At 39.7% G+C, this 16,694-nt stretch overlaps 1 protein-coding gene across 4 annotated transcripts in view; it reads right to left on the bottom strand.

Annotated features, from left to right (window-relative positions):
- PLCB4 (phospholipase C beta 4) overlaps nt 1–16,694 on the bottom strand; it is a 420,180-nt gene that overhangs the window by 248,221 nt on the left and 155,265 nt on the right. For 3 of the 4 annotated variants that reach the window (XM_055306664.1, XM_055306687.1, XM_055306672.1), the window contains exon 2: nt 6,898–6,955. The gene's annotated coding sequence lies outside the window, so the exon portion shown is untranslated. Of the gene's footprint in view, nt 1–6,897; nt 6,956–15,780; nt 15,800–16,694 lie in introns of those variants that run through there. The other variant, XM_055306680.1, reaches the window with a different exon arrangement.

Raw genomic sequence — 16,694 nt, 5'->3', positions numbered from 1 at the left:
ACTGAAACTTTTTTTTTTGGGGGGGGGGGGGTTGAAAAACAGGACAAGCCTTAAGCACCTACTAGAGCATAAAACAGACTTTTTTTTTTCTTTCAAGTGTATCCCACTACAAATTTATGGTTAATACTTTGCTTCTCTGTTTTTTTATTAAAGTATAGTTGATTCTAACATTTTAAAAATTTAAAAAGCTATAAGTTTCTTCTTCTTGGGGTTTTTGTTGGTTCTGTTATGGTTTAATTTTCTTTCTTTCTTTCTTTCTTTCTTTCTTTCTTTCTTTCTTTCTTTCTTTTTTTTTTTTTTACAGTTAACAACTATATTCCTACCACCTAGCTTTTTTGAACAGCTGGCTTTTATCCATCCATCTGTCCATCCATCTATCCATCCATCCACTCCTCTTTTAAAAGTTAAGTCACAGAATTCATTACACTTCATCCCTAAACCGTTACACTGCTGGCATTTTAATCTTTTCTAGTTGAAGGCTGTGACTTCACAAGAGGAAGGAGGGAAAGGAAGTCAAAGTCCATTATGCACCCAATTTAAAGTTCCACACTGAGATAAATTTGAGATTCTGGCAAGGGACAGAGATCTTCCTGTGAAACCCAGGAAGAACCACGAAGTACAGAGTGCTGACCTCAGCAACTGTTAAGTAAGTTATCTTACCAAAGTGATGGTGTTGGTCCCACACCCATCTTCCCTCTTTCTAACCCTCTTGTGAAAAGCAGCCCCTGTTGGCCACAGAAACCAAGAAATAAGCAACAGACAGCCATCCCAGAAATGGAAAGATGGTGAGAAAAATCCTGTGGTTGGCCAAGGTAGAGAATTCTCTCTTCTGAGGAGGACATCCATGGGTGGTAAGGGTGTGCCCTTTTGGTAAGAAGAGTAAAGGATTAGATAATTCTTCCTTTCCTATGTTTTTGCTCTTCTCTTTCATCTTGCAATTGTCCCATAAATCAGAAAAGAGAGAAAAACATTTGAGGCTGGGGCATGCCCACCATTTGGAATGAACTCTAACAGTCAAGACTAAGTGAAGATAATGAAAATGAAAGACCAGGGCTGGCCACTCACTGCCCACGCAGTAGACTTTAGATTTTTCTTAAGGCAGCCCAGTCCAGCTGACTAGGTAAGGGAAGGTGAGAGAGCCACTGTGCAGAAATGTGCCCAGGAATGAATGGTCTGTTCATGTTAGAGCATTCCCAGAGCATCCACAGGGACCAAAGCAGGTACAGCAGTGACACAGGAGAGAGTCCCTGGGGCAAAAGGTATTTCCAACATTCTCTTAACACAATGTGATTCTAACAGTCCTTCCACGGAGAGGTGGGCTTTGAAGTCTCTTCCCCTTTAAAATTGGAAAGGTTTAGGGGCACCCGGGTGGCTCAGTCAGTTAAATGTCTGTCTGCAGTTCAGGTCATGATACCAGGGTCCTGGGATCAAGCCCTGAGTCAGGCTCCCTCCTTAGCAGGGAGTCTGCTTCTCCCTCTCTCCCCACCAACCCTCCACACCTCACTTGTGCTCTCCCTCAAATAAATAAAATCTTCAAAGAAAAAAATGGGCAGGTTTACAATTCACCTATAACCAAATAATTTGATGGAAATGATGCAACATGACTTCTATGGTCAAGTCATAAAATAATGCTGCTTCCACTTTGTCAGCTGGATTATCAACCAGAGCCCATGTAAGCAATCCAGCTGCCCTGAAGCCACCGTGCTATGAGGAGGCCCATGGTTGCCTAGGAAGAAATACCATCTGGAGAAATCCTGAGTCTATTTTGAAAGAGGGGCAAGTCAACCATGAGCTACTCCAGCCTCTTGTTCTTTCTGATTCAAAGGCCATTAGAATGTAATCACTAGAATGACCCCAAGCCAGAAGCGCCCAATGGAGCCCTACCAAAACTCCTGACCCACAGAAGAAGTGAGAGGTGAGGAACGCCTGGGTGGCTCAGTGGTTGAACATCTGCCTTCAGCCCAGGGCGTGATCTTGGGGTCCTGGGATTGAGTTCCACATCAGGCTCCCCGCGAGGAGCTTGCTTCTCCTATGCCTCTACCTCTCTCTCTGTCTCTCATGAATAAATAAATCTTAAAAAAAAAAAAAAGTGATAGGTAAAAAGGTGACCACTGTTGTTTCAAGCCATGGCATTCCGAAGTGATTTCTTTCACACTGATCAGAGCTAAAATAGAAACCCAGAATACAAACTGAATCATGAGGAAACCCTAATTCACTTGGAAAATCCAAGTTTTTGAACCTGGTATCAAATATAGCCACTACCTGCCTTTCTTATTGTGTATTTAGTACTCCAGCCTCTTCAGTTTATATGCATGTGCCCGAAGTTTTCTAGAACTTTCTCCCTAACACACACACTATATACATATACACACTTTCCCATTACCTAAAAAGCCTTTCCTTTCCTCTTTGAAATCTTCCTATATATTACTCTTCATTCATGATCCACTTTCCTCCAAAAAGTCACCCTAGGATTCTGCACTCTTAAAAGTTATCAGTGACATCTTAGCTGCCAAACTCAATCATTTTATTTATTTTGAGAGAGAGAATGTGTGTGCTCTCAAGAGCATGAAGGAAGGGCAGAGGGAGAGCAAGACAATCTTAAGCAGGCTCCATGCCCAGCACAGAGCCCAATGTGGGGTGCAATCTCATAACTTGAACCAAAATCAAGAGCTGCACAACTTAACTGACTGAGCCACCCAGGTGCCCCCAACCCAATGATTTTAATCAATCTGTGACTACAGGGCATTAGGTTAATCCCTGGATCATCAAAAACAGATCAGCTCACTTTCCTTGGAAAACTATGTCGCCTCATATTTTTAACAACAGAGTCAGGATTCCTGAATCTCCCAGCTTGGTAACAAAGTCTTATCTCAAAAGAAATAGGCCTCTTACCAGAGTTTTACTATAACTTTCTGAAGTTGCACAGCACCACTAGCCAAATGTGGCTTTTGAGGACTTGAAATATGGCTGGTCTGAACTGAGATTTAAGTATAAAACATACACCAGATGAAAGAAATGTAAAATCTCATTAATAATGTTTATATTAATTAAATGTTAAAATAATAATTAGGATGTCCTAGGCTAAATAGATTATTAAAATTAATTTCAACTATAATCTTGGACTTCCCAGCCTCTGCCTCAGGCTGCTATAACAACCAATTCCTTTTTACTTTTTTAATGAGGCTACAAGAAAAATTGGAATTATATATGCTGCTCACATGATATTTCAATTGGATCGCACTTCTGTGCTCTACTAAATTGAAGGCGCCCAAGGAAACACCATGTATATTTGCCTAAAAAGTTTGTGACAAAAAAAATACTCTTAAAGGCATAGGTGAAATATTAGATAATACAATTAAAAGAATGAAAAATAACAGAATTAGTATGTATGCTTGGAAATACTACTACCAAGAGTAATTGTCAATCATACAATATCCTTGCCTCCTTTTTCAGGGCACTAAAATATTTATTCAAGATGACATTCATCTAAGGAAGCTTTGAGATTTCAGATTTTATTTAACTTTAATATACATAGAAATTTTACTCACTGAAAATTGCCTATGTATCTCTCCATACTGTATTCTCTTTAGGACTTAGATATTGGAAACAGCAGATTATTACCTTCTCTATAGAAGACAGTGCATTTAAAGTGCTTCTGAGGGTGCCTGGGTGGCTCAGTCAGTTAAGTGTCTGCCATCAGCTCAGGTCATGATCCCAAGATCCTGGGATCAAGCCCTGCATCGGACTCCCTGCTCAGCAAGGAGTCTGCTTCTCCCTCTCCCTCTGTTCCTCCCCACTGCTTGTGCTCTTTCTCTCAAATTAATAAATAAGTAATCTTAAAAAAAATAAAATAACGTGCTTTTCAAAGTGCAGAAGACTTGTCCCAGGAAATGGTTGAAAGCCTAAGAGATGAAAAGTGGGTCTTTGGGAGTGAGAGAATGACGTGGCATGCTGCTAGGTGGAGCAGATAATCCACTGTCCTGTTTAGATACCACTGGGTCCCTTTCCACTGTCCTGTGTGCCCATCTTTCAGCTTATATGTGCTTTGCTTCTAAGTGATGGCACTTGCAAATTTCTTCAGAGGAACACCCCTTAACTACTGAAGCTGCTTTGCCCGAAGATGCAAAGAACCAAAAAGCTCCCATGTTCACAGCCAATGGTTGATGCTGGGATGGCAAGCCCAAGCTCCTTGGGCTGGGGCAGAAGGAAGAGGTTCTCAGGGGCAATTATGCTCCAGAGCACTCCTCCAAGATCAGGGCTGAGGAAAGGACTTTGCTCGAGTTATCCCCCTCCTTGGTTCTTCCCTCTCCTTCTTGTTTCTCCCGGGAGCACTGCCTTAATAAGACACTTGTGCAAAAATCCCTCATCTCAAGTTTGCTTCTGGGAGCTCAGCTCAAGACTCTTGTCATGCATGAATGGGCTCTAAGAAAACATGAAAACAGATTTTTGTTGTACCAGGAATAAGAGCTTCTATGTATAATACTTAAGGGTTGAAAATAACCATACTACCCACAATTTAGTAAGAATCATCTTTGCTCCTAAAGAGGACTGTAGCAATGCTAGAATGCAAGTCTTAGGTCTAAAAAAAGATGCTAACGCTGGCCAATATATATATGGCCAGTATCAGCATATATCTATATGCACATAGATATGTATATGCATATATATGTATACACACACACACACACACACACATATATATATATATGGCTGTCACTATATATCTATACCTACAGCTCTAGGTGTGAGAGAAGTTAGAAGAGCATGTAAGTGTCCAAAGTAGAGGTAAAAAGAAAGAGAAGTCAACATTAAAGTTAGTGAGCTTCATATCTGGTGTTGTAAATTCTGTATATAATCAATATTTAATAAAAATGATTAAAAATCTTTCAGAAAGCAAGCAGCTCCAAATTTAGGTAAATCTTCCAAACTGCAATACTGCAGGAGAGAAGGTAATCAAAAGGCTGTTTTCTTTCTGTCCATGAAACTTGAAGACCACCTTTGGTTTGACCAGACATAAATTCCTCTTTATCAAGAGTTATCCTGAAGCTAGAAATATAATGGCAAGGATAATTAATCCAAGAATAGTCATTTGGTCTCTATATAAATATTTTCTATTTTAGGAGTTTATGCCTAACACTGATAAAAAGCCAAGTTGAATGCGACATAAGTAAGCAAGAATATATACACCTTGTGCCATTACAGGCATTAAAACATATCCTGAATGCCTACTGTGCATGCAACAGGCCGACAACATTTAGAACCCATGCGCAGTCAAAGATACTCATGATGGGAATCATGGAGAAATAAAGCAGGTATTCAAGACAAAACCAGAAGAATGCCAGCTCCCAGGTTTAGAGGTTTCCAATTTTAAACATGGGAAGACATTATACAAGACTAAGATTTCAATTCAATGTAAAAAAACCCCAAAACAAAAAGCCTCAGAGTACAGGATTCCCAACAACTGAATGTTGCAAGAGCTCAACTATTTTTTAATAGAGAATGAAGGGAAATAAGAGAAGAAATTCTCTCTTTGGGAGGAGGGTAAGACTGAGGTAGGGATGATCAAAACCTGGTGACATGTGGGGCCCTGATTCAATCAGATCCTATGTGAGGTGGAAATGGAAAAAGAGCCCACAGACCACATTAGCGGTCTTAAAACCAGAGTCCATTCAAAGCTTTTATAAAACCAAGTACATGGCATTTATACCACTTCATAGAAACTTCTTCTTGGAACTTAAAATATTTAACAAACAACTTCTAAGCTATTTTTTAAAACTTTTGAATCAAGTGTTTATTTTCACTAAGCACATAATTCTTCATGTATAATAAGCTGATGAAAATTATTTTTAAGAATAACAACTATTATGCAGAGACAGTGAGCAGTCCAGAAAAATGTAATAAAGGCTAAAAAGCAGATGTCATGTCTACACTGATTTAAAGTCCCTGGAGAATTATTTTGCCAGCCCCTACCCCAACACTGGTTTGCCTGCTAAAACATGGTTTATGAGTCACCCATGGGAAGCAGTACAATACAGTGCCCTTGACTAAAAATAGGTAGGGACATTCAATAATAAATCTACTTTCCTGATATTCTTGTGTCACCATGAAATACTGATCACTTAGAGAAGCGTGATTCTTCTCTCCCCACACAGAAAGGCTAGAAGAAAATCAGCCACAGACTCCATTAGAAGATAACACGGTATGTAACAGGACTTGCAACATGATGGGAAAAAATAACAATGATTTTAAATGCCTAGAGCCTGGAGTTCACCTATCAGGATAAACAGTAAAGTTGGTTATCTTTTTTATAACTATAAAGTGACTTCTCATCTGTTGAAGAAATAATACATAGTCCAAGTGTTTCCCTTATAATGGCAATCAGAAAATAGGAATTTGATTGAGAGGTCAGAAGAGAACACTCTGTCATAGTCACCATGATCCTAGCTCTAGAATAAAGTATTGGCAAGTTATAGTTTATAAATAAAGAATAGGCCATATAAAGATATGTCTGGCTCCCGTTTCAGAATATCTTTGAAAATTTGTAAAATGGAACTCTAAAAGGCACTGGGAGAATTTATTTCTGTCATCTCTACAGGTAGTTTCCCACAAAATGGACAGTGGGTTCTAGCTGACAATGAACTCTGCTTTGCTCACTAAATGGAGGCAATCCTACCAGACAGCAAGTAGAAAATCTAGTAAAGGGTAAAGTGGAATGAATGAACTAGAACCTGGAAAATACCAGAGGATTAACACTCCACTGCATGAAGTATCTATGAATCCATTTTGAGAGGCACCTCAGATAGGACATCAGTAGAAATCAAGGGGGATTCACTTTACACATGGAAAGTTCCAGAACCCCACAATTAGAAACTCTACCACAGTGTGCAGAATACTCACCAGGTAGCTCTGGATGGACTGCGAGTGATGTCCACTTAGTTAAACTCACAGCACTGTCCTGTGAAGCAAGCAGACACAGGCCAGAGAAAAATCAATGTGAAAGACCTTTATGACTCTCATGTAAAAAAAAAAAAAAAAAAAACAAAAAAAACAGCTTTTTTGCACATCAAAATCAGAATCCATAACATTTAAGAAAAAAACACATCAGAAAGGCGCATTAATATTTTAGTAACACTAGCTTCCAAATGAACAAAGGCACAAAGTCATCAAATCAGAAAGATCACTGCTATGCCAGCCTACAGGGCTTATACACCCTTTTTACTAAGCTGCTGATCTACTATCAAGATAATTAAGGAGCAATTGAACACAGCCATCTAAGACCTTTTAGAATATAATGATCTGTTTCTGACAGACAGTAAAATGTCCTTAGATGCACTGTAATTCTAAGAAAAAAATCTGTTCAACGAAGAGCAGTGTAAACACTAAAGATTTACAATGGATTTCCATCTCTCCACCAAAAAAATGCATGTTTTAGTGCATGTTTTTTGTCTTTGTTACTTAATAAGTTATTTATGTAGATTCAGGATTTGACATTGGGTTTCTGGTTTGGTGGAAATTTAAATTTTGAGATCTTTCCAAGATGGGGTTGGCAGGGAATGGGGGTGGGGGGAGGGAGTTCCAGGTGGTATCAGGAGGACACAAAAGTTAAGAGGAAGTCCATCTGCATTTGAGAAGAATAGAGGCAGAAAATTTGGCAGTTGAGACATGGGAAAATGAGGTCTGTACAATTTAAACTGGGATACTGTGAACATCATCAATGATGTATAGAGATTTCTACAGTAGGTTCTGAGGTAGGATGGTACATCCACAGTGCAAAACTATGCCATTAAAAGAAGCAAATGAACTTGGATGTATATGGACAGATGTAGAAAAAAAATCAGGTCATAGTATTAATTTTTAAAAACTCTAGTAGAGGGGGATCCCTGGGTGGCGCAGCGGTTTGGCGCTTGCCTTTGGCCCAGGGCGCGATCCTGGAGACCCGGGATCAAGTCCCACGTCGGGCTCCCGGCATGGAGCCTGCTTCTCCCTCTGCCTGTGTCTCTGCCTCTCTCTCTCTCTCTATCATGAATAAATAAATAAAATTAAAAAAAAAACTCTAGTAGAGTAATAAGTGTACTATGACCCCACTGTGTTAAAATAAACCTCACTAGTCTATGTATAAACATTGTTAGATGCAGAGAATATACCTGGAGGTATAACAAACAAGTGTGGCTGCCTCTGGAGAGTTGGTACTGAAGAGAAGTGAAAAAGAAAGAAAGGAGGCATCTGGGTGGCTCAGCTGGTTAAGCCTCAGACTCTTGGTTCCAGCTCAGGTCAGGATCTCAGGGTCCTCTGAGCCCCCATATCAGCTATTCTCAATGCAAAGTCTGCTGTCCTTCTCTCTCCCCCTCTGCTCCTCCTCTCTCCCCTACCCTTGCACACCTGTGCACTCTCTCTCAAATAAAATCTTTAAAAAGACAAAAAAAAGGACCTTTGCATTTTATTTTTTAAGATTTTATTTATTTATTTGAGAGAAGGAGTGAGCAAGAGACAGAGAGCACCAGCAGGGGGAGGGGCAGAGGGAGAGGGAGAAGTAGTGCTCCCCTGAGTGCTCCACTGAGAGGGGAGCACAACCGTGGGGTTTAATCTCAGGACCACGAGCCAAAGGCAGATACTTAACCAACTGAGCCATCCAGGTGCCCCAGACCTTTGAATTTTAATCTAATATTTCACCATTATATAATTTTTTACCATGAAGTCTATTATTTTTATAATTGAAACTGAAAAAGAACCGAATTCATCCCTCTCTATAGAAACATTCCATTTAAATATACAGAATTAGAGAATATCCAGTATCATGTGCACATACTTACTGATTTAGTGAATATTTACTATGACCCAGGCTCTAAGCATGGATTGTATTATCATATTTAATCCACATAAAAACTCTAAAATGTATATACTGTGATTATTCCCATTTTACAGAAAACTGAGAAGTGACTCTTCAGAAATCACACAGAGCTGGCATTTACCCCAGGTACCTTGACCCATGTTTAGCATCCATGGTACTGATTCCTCCACAGCACTTACCCTATTTTCATATTACATTTATATTTGTAATGAACTATTGTAAGAAAGTATTGAAAACCATCATGGATTGCCCCAGTGCCTAGCACAGTGCCTAGTATCTAGTGTGCTCAGTAAATCCTGAACAGGTAAATAATTAGGTGTCCCATCTACAGCTGGGAAATTGAACTACATAACTATGCCTCCTGGGACTATCAAACAAGCTGAGTTCTTTTTGACTTTTTGACTAATAACTCTACTGTTTAATGTTCCTCATCCTGAGAAACCACTTGCCACGTTATAACAAAAGACTTGAAGACTAGAAATGTTTTCCTTTGCCTTCTCTAATTCTCTGGTCACTACCCAGCATAAAACTAATCCATCATTCTATAAACCTTTCTAATTCTGTGCATGGCTAGGATACTGCTACATTTGAGAAAGCCGATGATGACATGCTTAACTACAAAGAAGTAAAATGGTATAAACAGTTTGTCATAAACTGTTTAGCTATTGGCATATGGCAGATGAACTACTATAACTGACTTGGTGTTGCAGTCATACGAATTAAGGCATCAACTTACTGCCTTGTTCATCCTAATAATATTACTGCAGATGTTAAAGTATATAAATGGGTCCTTGATAAAGGAAAGACTGTGTGTGCAAGTGAGTGTGTATAAGTCTCCGGATGTCTGTGTTTATATGTCTTTGTATAAGCTTTGGTCTTTCAAAAGTGGAATCTTTTTCTGTAACATAGAAGAAACCTAATAAACAGACAAAATCCTCAAATCCTAGAATCCTATTGGTGCTAATAAAAGCTGGTTTTCATTCAACAAGGGTGCCAAAACTATTCAATGTGGAAAGAATCTACTCAGCAAATGTGCTGGGACGACTGGATATCCACTTGCAAAGGAATGAAGGTAGGCTCCTACCTCACACCATACACAAATATTAGCTCAAAATGGGTCACATGTAAATATAAGAACTAAAACTATAAAACTCTTAGGAGTAAATATAAGAGTAAATCTTTGTGATGGTTAGGCAATGGTTTCATAGATATGGCACCAAAAGCACAAACAATGAAATAAATGATTTGACTTCATCAAATTAAAAGTCTTTGTGCTTCAAAGGTCACAGTCAAAAAAGAGAAAGGACAACTTACACGATGGGAAAAGATTTTTTGCAAATCATTTATCTAATAAGGGACTTGTATCCAGAGTATGTTAAGAACCATTACATTAACAAAAAGACAACTCAGTTTTAAAGTGGGTAAGTGATCTAAATAAATATTTCTCAAAAAGATACACAAATACAAGAAGAGATGCTCAATCACCAGAGAAATGCAAGCTAAAATCACTATATTACTTCACACCCACTTGAATAATTATAATCAAAAGACAGATTATAACAAGCATTGGTGAGAATTCAGAGAAATCAGAATGCTCATACATTGCTTGTGGGAATAAAGTGGTGCAGCCACTTTTGAAAGCAATCTAGCAGTTCCTCAAATGGTTAAACATAAAATTACCATATGGCTCACTAACTCCACTCCTAGGCATGCACCCAAGAGTAATAAAAGCATATGTCCATATAAAAAAATTACATGCGCTTTTTCATAGCAGCATTATTTATAATAGCCAAAAAGTAGGAATAATCCTTATGTCCATCAAGTGATGGATGGATACACAAAATATCGGTGGAATACAAGGGCATTTTACTCAACAACAAAAGAAAGCAATATGAAGATGTCTGATATCATGGATATCACTTTAGAAAGCATCATACTGAATGAAAGAAGTCAGTCACAAAGACCACATGTTCTAGGATTCTCACAAAGACCACATGTTCTAGGATTCTATCTATATGAAATGTCCTATTCTAGGCAAATCCACAGAGATAGAGAGCAGATTAGCAGGTGTGTAGGCCTGGAGGGGCATTGAAGACAGGGAAGGACTGCTCGTGGGTGCAAGCGATGGAAGTGTTCTAAGATTAAACCACGGCAATGGCTGCACAACTCTGAATATACCAAAAACCACTGAATTGCACATTTTATGTGGGTGAACTTTATGGGACATAAATTGTATTTCATTAAAGTGGTTTATTAAAAGGCTGCCTCTCAGTGCATCTGCCCGTGAATATTAGTTGGCTTCTTTCAAAAATGGCAAAGCACTTATTCACACTCTTCAAAGAAACCCAGTAAGTGGTGAATATTTCCACTTCCAGAAGATTAGCTGTCGTAATTCCCCACAGGATTCCTTGTGATGGGAAATACACACAATCATTTCTACCCTCACTAAAGAGGAGCACATGCATGGGACTGCTTCTAAACCATAACAAAGCACCAACATCTTCCCACAAACCAACAAAGGACAGATGCCACAGTGTTGACGATATGGTTTTATTTCAAAGCAACAGGGGAACTGTCGCCAAGGCTGAAGTTTCTAGTTCTCAGTAGAGGAGGAAGAAATTTAGAAAACTTCGAGGTGACATTGCCAGACCAGTTTTCACACATCTATGTACTGAACACAAAAGGACTGGCATTTAATACTCTCCTGAAGACATTCAATATTGAGATTTTTGTTTTCAAATGAAGAATGACCAAGTAAGACTGAATCAACACAGCATCTTTTCACTCTGATCTGCTATTGAACATGAAAATGATTGTTTTGTAAGCAATGTTTGAGAAGAGTCATGTGAGTTTGTGCAGCAAAACAAACCATCTGAAACCTTCGTTGCTTAAATCAATAACTATTGTGGTTCACAGAGTGATCTCAAGCTTGCAAGAATGGCAAGAGATCAGGACCTAACATACAAGCACTTTCTAAGCCTCTGCAATGTCTGATGTGCTAATTTAGCTTTGGGCAAAGCTAGTCACGTAGTCAAGCTCACATTTAAAAGATGTAGAAAATAACACCACCTTTTGGTGGGACAGGGCACCCTAGCACTCTACAAGGGCATGGGTACAGGGAGGGGAAGACTTTGTGGCCATTTTTACAATCTGCCACAGTATCGTATCCCAACATGGAACACACTGCCATTGCAGCTTACATGTAAAATACTGATAACTTACAATGGTACATGGGGAGATAAGATACGGTACATGTTTATTAGCACTTGTCTTCTCTTTATGGAAAAGTGTGTCATTTTTCTATTGAAGTATATCACTATAAATATAGTTTCATAGCTATTTACCACCATTATGTTATCATTTGGCCACACAGTTGCTGTTTTGTTTGTTTTTTTAGCAGTTACATTTTCTTTATGAGCAAATATATTTAAATGGAAAGGATGAGTAACAAGTTCAGGTCAAAGTTTTGGCCAAACCCATAAAAGTGACTCATGAATAACCCAAGTATAGAACTCTGTTGGGTAGGGCAATATTTCTCAAACTTTAATATGTATACAAATCACCAAGGTATGTGCATGAAATGCAGATTCTGTTTGGGATAGGTCTGAGGTGGGACCAGAGATTCTACAACTCTAACAAGCTCTCAGCTAATGCTCATGGTTCCCAAACACGCTCAGAGCAGCAGGCAAGTAGAAGAAGGGCAAAGGCCTGACCATCAGAAAAAGCTGTGGGCAACCTTTACCAGCTGTATGGTCTTAAGCACTGACCTCATCTCTCAGAAACCATCTCCTCCTCTGTAAAATGCAGGTCATGTTAGGACGCACCTTGGAAGTCTGGGTCAGGATGAAAGGAGATGAAACACACACTAGGTACCTAGTGCCAGCCAGACAGAAGGGCCCAATACTGGCTTTGTCTTTTTTCATAGTTAACGACTTCCCAAATAGTCCTTGAATGCAACTGTAGGTTAAGAAAGGTAAACGGGCAGGCCAAAAAGACACTGCGTTAGCCCCCGGGGTACCATGTCACAACACTAAAAGTAACTGGATTTTAGAAACATGTATCGCCAATGCAATCACATTTGATATTTTTTTGCATATATGGATTAGGTTTGTCTCTTCAGAGTCACCCAATAAACATTTATTGAGCACCCACTGTGTCCCAAACCCTGCTCCTGGCTCTGAGGACAGGACAGTGAACAAAAACAAAACTCCAGGTCCTTACTGAGTTCACACTCTCTAGTTCTCTGTCTCCCCAAAATAAACTCACTCTTCTAGGCTGTACTGGGAAGGCTGCCATGGGCCTGATCTGTCTACATACATGTTTAAATGATCACCTTGGGAACCTGTGAGGTTTTAGCTGGTTGCCAACATTTAAAAATGGGTGATTTCATATAAATCTCTGGAGCCCCAGCTTCTCTTGGAAATCTGGAAGATAAAGCATCACAGACTCAGGGTGCTGTGGGTAAGCCAGCTGCAGCTGAGAGGCAACTGTGCCTTCAGAGAAGGCCTGGGTTCCTGTTCCCCACGGCCCCCCACCACCACCCATCTCTTCCACCCAGACAACTCCCTCACCTATGTTCTCCTGCTGAGTTCGTGAGCCCTAAATTAAAGGCCTACTCAGCAACATGTATAAGCTTGGAAGGAAGGGGATTCCACCTCCCTGTTCTGCATATTCTTCCTTTAGCATCACGCAACAAATGTCCTACAAGAGAGCAACTTAACCATTTGTTTGCCCCTCGGTGAGTCTACAACTCCCACTTTGAGAAACCACTCTAAACTCTGCCCAGAAAAGTTAACAGCTCCTGTCATTTACTGTGGCTCATCAGCCTTAAAATTATAACTGGGGACTCTTTATAGGACATTATGAGTTATTTTTGGATTTTTTCCCCTAAATAATGATAATGGTTTGCAATTACCCACCTACATTCTTTTGCCTGGTTGCCCCTGTATACCAGTTTTCTAGGACTGCAGAACAAACCGCCACAAACTCCATGGCTTCGAACAACACATATTTATTAGCTCTTAGTACTGGGGGCCAAAAATCTGGCACAGTCGCTGGGTTCTCTGTTCAGAGCCTCATAAGGCTAAACACAAGGTGCCTTCAAGGCTTTCTTTCTGGAGGCTGAGGAATAACTGGCTTCCAAACTCAGTCAGGTTGCTAGTCAATTTTATTTTCTTGTAGTCATAGCATTGTGGATTTGCTTCCTTACTGGCTATCAGCTGGGGTATACTGTCAGGTCCTAGATGCCACCTCCACTACTTGCAACCTGGCCCCCACCATCTTCAAAGCCAGAGATGGAGAATCTCCCTCATTTGGAATCCTCCTCTCTTTGAATCTTGCTTCAGTCTTGCTTCAGCTAAGCTAGAGGCTTAGCTGATTAGGGCAGGCCCACCAAGGTTAAGCTCTCATTCTTAAAGCCAACTGTGTGATGCAACATAACCTAACCAGAGAAGTGTCATGGTTCCAGCCCTGGGGATTAGATAGGGTACACACACCAGTAGTTTGGTGCAGTGGGGCCATGTTAGAATTCTGCTTCCTACATCTAGTAATTGAGAGCATGCATTTGTCTCCACATGTGGTTTTCTTCACAGGCTGGGAGCTGAGGTCATGTCACAAAAGAAGCTAACTGGCCAGCAGAGAATATATGAAAGTTAAAACCAGAGTGTATATTTAATGACTCTTACATGCATTGCCAAAGTAGTTAAGGTTCTTAGAATTCCACTAACCCCAAGAATGTATGAACTCACCAAATCTACAGAAGTTTCTCCCCATTCACTTAAACTGAACCGTTCTGAAATTAAGTATCTAGAATATTGACATTCTAGGAAGAGGAGGAGGAAAAAATGAAGCTGAAAAACAAGCACATACATAGTACCTAGAAGGACCAAAAAAAAAAAGTTTTTAAAGATAAGTGTCCAAAATAATGCCATGGACCAAAATTTTTTAAATTAAATTAGGTTATGTTTTCTACATGATGTCAACAAAATTTAACTGCTTTTTCACTCAACAGATTTGATTACTTGTTAGTTTCACAGAGGCAACATATACAAAACCTCGCTAAAGGAAAAAGATAATTAAAAGCATGTTTAATATATTTACAAGCACAACACATATTAGTTTTATTTTTACAGAAGAAACTAAGAAATCTCCCTTTGAAAACACATTAGGTTAGAGAACACTGGCAGATTAAGAACAGATGATAGTATTACCAATTAATGAGAAATTACTATGTCCAGGTATTACTCAGTGTTTTGTGTGTATCAACTCATTAAATCTCACCAAACTCTATAGGTAGAAACTTTTTACTGAAGAGGACGCCAAGGGTGCTTACATCCCTTATTTAGAGGCATTTAGAGGCATGTGGTAAGTGAGCAGGGCTTCAAACCCTGATGATCTAGCTCGAGCACCGTTACTTTTAAGAGCTGCATCTGCCTTTGACACATCAGTGCTTCCAGTGTTGTGAGACAGGGGCACTTTCTGCACCTACTATGCAGCAGAGGTGGTGGCTAAGTACACATGCACTGCACTCAGATCAGGCTCACGGCCGTGGCCAAGGGACAACTGGGCACCACCACCCCACCAAGGGGTGCATCTCTATCATTTGCATAAAGACACCCTATATACCAGTAGCAGCCTTCTACAAGGAAAGCTATAAAATAACTCATTCTGCTACTGCCTAGATCTTTATTTGAAAGGGAGAGAGGGTGAAGAGAAAGGAAAAAATATAATCCTCTTTACTCATTCCAAATCCACCATTTTCCACGACTCTGCATTCTGAAATTCAGAGGTTATGAAAAGATAGAACAAAGCAAAAGCTAACACCATAAGCAAAGAAGAAAATCCACTGGCTCTCTTTCTGTTTGTTGAGAAGAAAGTGAGCTTTCCTCTAGGTCATGAGAAAGGAAAAGATCTATAGGTAAACAATCTCATACTTTTTCCATCAACTTCCATCCAGCCACCAGCAGCACAGATCGATCCCCTAAAAACAAAAACAAAAACAAAAAAAAACATGCTTAGCAGTTGTAGTAATAGGTCACCTGGAGGTGGAGCTGGGGTGAGGGACACAATGTTCCATCTTGATTTTTGCATTAAAGGTATGTTCCTTTTTAAAAAAATATTTTATTGATTGATTGATGAGGGACACAGAGAGAGAGGCAGAGACATAGGCTGAGGGAGAAGCAGGCTCCCTGTAGGGAACCCAATGCGGGACTCAATCCCATGACCTCAGGATCATGACCTATGCTAAAGGCAGACACTCAACCACTGAGCCACCCAGGTGCCCCAAAGATATGTTTCCATTCAAGATTCCTATCCACAAATAGGCTGGATGGACCCACAAGTCAGTTGGCATTTATTCCAAGTTCTTTCCTGAACCTTGCAAGCATGACCAAGGGCTGTTACCATAAGAGGGCCCTCTGTGCGAGGAGCAAGAGACTAGAACTATATACTTCACTCGGTCCACTCTGTGGTTCTCCTATGATTTCCAGCTCAGCTCTGGTGTCCTGGTGGTAGTCACGGAGCAGAAGTTACAGAAATACAAATTTAATTATAACTATATATTTTGTATCCTTAAAAATGTCTCTTATGTTTTCTGTATTTGTAATATATTTAATAATATTAGATGTGCATTTTTTATATTATATATCAACACAAATTTTGTTAGAGAAGCCTCCCTTAAATATGATGCTTTGCGATGTTGTTTGTTGCGGATCTTGGTCTTTACATGATTTTATTTGTTCGAATTTCTCATGCTACCTAACTTGCCTTAAAATTGCCACGCACCACAGCCAGGGTACTTAAATACGTTCATGATGGGATACAACCCTTATATGTTTTGGGCTACCTG

This window comes from Nyctereutes procyonoides, unplaced genomic scaffold (assembly GCF_905146905.1).
Source record: "Nyctereutes procyonoides isolate TBG_1078 unplaced genomic scaffold, NYPRO_anot_genome, whole genome shotgun sequence".
Classification (NCBI taxonomy): domain Eukaryota; kingdom Metazoa; phylum Chordata; class Mammalia; order Carnivora; family Canidae; genus Nyctereutes; species Nyctereutes procyonoides.
This window is presented reverse-complemented; position numbering and strand designations above follow the sequence as displayed.